Source organism: Nymphaea colorata, chromosome 8 (genome assembly GCF_008831285.2).
Source record: "Nymphaea colorata isolate Beijing-Zhang1983 chromosome 8, ASM883128v2, whole genome shotgun sequence".
Lineage (NCBI taxonomy): Eukaryota > Viridiplantae > Streptophyta > Magnoliopsida > Nymphaeales > Nymphaeaceae > Nymphaea > Nymphaea colorata.
In genome coordinates, this window is record NC_045145.1 from 12,843,372 (window position 1) to 12,847,192 (window position 3,821).

Consider the following 3,821-nt stretch of genomic DNA (forward strand, 5'->3'; position numbering starts at 1 on the left):
GAGACTTGGATTTAAATGTTAGGATAGTCACTATCACATTGAGATCACATCTCAATGCATTCTTTTTTAGGATCGTAATAAGTCGTGAAACAAGCTTTTATAAACTTTGAAGGTGGTGAACATGATTTCTTAAAGGGTCAGGAAAAAACCACTCAACATTAACTAGAAAAATTTTTTTATCCTTTAACAATATCTTTGGCCATAACTTTACAAAAAACTTGAAATCAGAAGAGGTTGAATTTGAGAATCTCCAAAAGATTGATGAGAGAGAAAGAGAGACCATGTTAAATCTGAGTTTAATCTCAAAAGCAAACAGAAGATCTGAATCAAAGGGAGAACTCGAATCATATCTAAAAAAGTAGGTTCGAATCCGTTCCCGACTTAGATCTATAACGAGAAAAGTTTCACAACAGAACTCAAGTAGTAAAAAAACAAGATCATTCAAACGGATATAATTTTTATCTGGATCTAGTCATCTGCGGTTTGCTTTGGTGCCCGGGCAGAATCCCTCAAAGTCCAAAAAGTATCTAAAATTATCTAAACAAAATCTGAGAAGGACAAGAATAGACTGAAATGAAAATTCGGTGCTTAGTATCGGAATGCCAATCCAAAAAATGAATAATATACTGGATCCGAATCAGATAATTCTGCAGTTAAATACCTGATCATGTACATATTTTAAATCAACTTATAAAACTCATTTTAGGTGTCCGAGAAACATAAATTTCATGTGAAGGACGTAGTTGTCATGACATCCATATATAAATGCGTTCTCCACAAAATTGGTTAAAATATGTGAGTGATTAGACATTTATGCATGGTTTCTGCACAATATGTGGATTAGGGACATATGAGAACTAGTCCCCATATAATCTTTATATATATATATTTGAATAGAGAAACAACCTTATCTTTATCATTTAATTTTAATTTCTTCTTATACTCCTATAAAAATGTGAAAACTACAAAAATGAATTGATCCTCAAAAAATTTGAAGGCCGCCAAACAAAGTTTTTAGAAAGAGACTATGACTTCATTTATGTTGTCAAGCACAATATTCTTCATTTGTGTTGTCAAGCACAATCGGATACATCTTCTATGTAGTTTCCTCAAAAACTTTGGACTAACCAATTCATAATTATTATATAATTACTTAGAAGTCAACCAATGATCGATTATTTTTTTATTAGGTTTCTTAAGCATCTGGTCATGAATTCACACATTAAGCAAAGCCAGGATACGCTTACGGGGGAGAAGTTTTGTAAGATTCAAGGGACCTTCATCTCATAGTTTTAAGGAACTATGTCAAATTCATCAGTTCGGCAAGGGCTCCTTTTCATCCACTGCCCACAACGAGGTCACCGTCAAGGTCTAAGGCTGTCTTGGGGCCTGAATTTGAGCTGAACGTACCGACAACTAGTGTAATGTCACTATCATATTAGCACAAAAGCATAGCACCCATAAGAATCGAACACCCATAAGAATCGAACTAATGATATACTATCTTCATCCTTTAGAGTACCAGAACACATTGCTTGTGTTCAGGATGGATATTGTCGATACACAATGTGTGCTTGCAGTGTTGGTTACGCACCCTCCTTACAGGCAGGTTTGCCAGGTCTTCCAACCCAAGAATGGCTTCTATCTATGCCCAAAGAAAAAAAACCAAGGTTTTTTCGAGGAGTCCCGAGAATTACTTGATTTTAGTAAGGGCTTGGTGTGAAAATTCTTTAGGAATAATATGGCCCCTAGTTGGAATATTTTCCATTGCTAAAGCACGCTAACCATTTCATTAATCAAGAGTGTGATTTCTAGGAAGAACCATATCGATTGAGCATAGATTTAATTACTTGCAAATAAAATAGCAAATTTTGGTTAGTTGAGATGGCATTGTCACTTCTTTTTAGCAATTTAGATTGCTTCATCCTCACATAGCTTGCTTTCTAACCAACTTTTGTTAGCTACCTACTAAAGAATATTAATTCAAATGGTTTGCCAACTGTATGCATTTTCTTTCCAAAGTCCGCAGTTTGTTAAGCTTGCTACTGTAGCCAAAGGGGTCGTTTGGTAGCAGGGACACCCAATGGGTATCCCATGAATCTATCCATATATTAGGGCAGATTCATGCAATACCAGTTTTACTATTGCATGAATCTGCCCAATCTTTCGGGCAGATTCATATAAAAATTCTTGATGCCAAATAACCCATAATTATCTCAAGGTTATGCTTCCTTTCGTAATCTTGGATGCTTGGTTCTCAAATCCATAGATTTTTCGTCTGGTCACTTCTATTGAACCATAGACCCATGGTTTTCGCATTTGATTGTGGATCTCAAATCCATTGTATTGAAATTTACTGTCTAAGGAAGCGAAATATCGGACCTGAGTCCCGAGGCTATCAGACACAACTTTGGGCAATGTAAGGTAGCGTTATATCTGAGAAAAATTGAGACTGATCTCAAAATCTTGGTTAGGTGAAATCTATTGTTAAAGCAAATAGTGGATTTAAGACTCTGATAGATTTGTGGTAGCTTTAGTAAGAGATATTCAAGTTCTTTCCATTCCCAAATAACATTAATTTCTTCATGACCTGAATGGTATCGGCGCATGTACATACTGTAAACTTATTTTTTTAATTTGAATTTTAATAATAATTTAAATTAATTTAAAAATGAATATCAGTTCCTATAATGAATATCAAGTGGGGGGTTCCTTGTCTTGCAAATGAGAGTAATATATATTAACATCACTGGGTTTTTTTGGTTCGAATGCATCAATGTTTTCTGAAAGTGGTTGAAGAAGCGTGATTAAATTGGAACGATACAGAGAAGATTAACATGGCCGCTGCGCAAGGATGAGATGCACAAATTGAGAAGTGGGAACTACACTATATTTGAAGAAGGAAGAGAAAGGCCATAACCAATTAAAAGTGTTTTCACCAATATGAAGAGATGGTTCAACTAACAATGGGGAAGCACCATTAATGGAGTCAGGTGAATGGTTGGTCCTCTACCAAATAAGGAACATCATCTAAATGAACCCAAATATTATTCGTGCTCTTTTTTCCTCCTTCTTTTGTTGTGTCTTATTTTCATTTTCCCATGTTTTTTACATTTTTTAATTATCAGATTTTCATTCACATTTTTCACATTTTATTTTTATTTTTTATTTTTTAAAAAAATACTAACCTGGGAATCCTCTTTGTTTTATACCCGAAATGATATTTGTTACAATGCTTCATATATATTAATATATTTGATCTAAGGTGATATGAGATCTCAGAATCTTCAATCTTAAGATTCCAGACTCTTGATTTCAACAAGGATTTTAGCTCTTTTGATTGAAAGGTGGTGAGCTTATAGAATTTATATTATTGATCGATCGATCTCAAGAAGTGAAGAATCCAGGTCAATGAGGCCCTCAAATTTATGGTTCCCACTAAATTAGACTCACAGTCCTAAGATGGGCAGTAATCAAACACTCTTATAATGTTTTTAAGAGACTATTTTGCCTTGCACTTGCAGTTTCAAGAGATTGTATACTTTGCGCTGTTCCATGGGTAGATCAGTTTCACAAAGGCCGCATTTGAATACGTGGTATTCCATTGTAGAAGTGGAACTATGACTCAAAAGTCTCATAAAGTTCTATGGCAAAACAAATCTGAGACTTTAATCCCCGGTGTTTTGGCTCGGCCAGCATTAACGCTTCACCTAAACAGATGAAGCTTTTGATATATATATATATATATATATATATATATATATATATATATATATATATAGAGAGAGAGAGAGAGAGTGGTCATTAGAGTTCCACTTAAA

The 3,821-nt window shown here is 34.4% G+C and overlaps 1 pseudogene; it reads left to right on the plus strand.

Moving 5' to 3' along the window:
- The first annotated feature begins 2,781 nt into the window (after window positions 1–2,781).
- On the plus strand, window positions 2,782–2,895 carry LOC116259761 (U6 spliceosomal RNA; annotated as a pseudogene).
- Window positions 2,896–3,821: the final 926 nt, after the last annotated feature.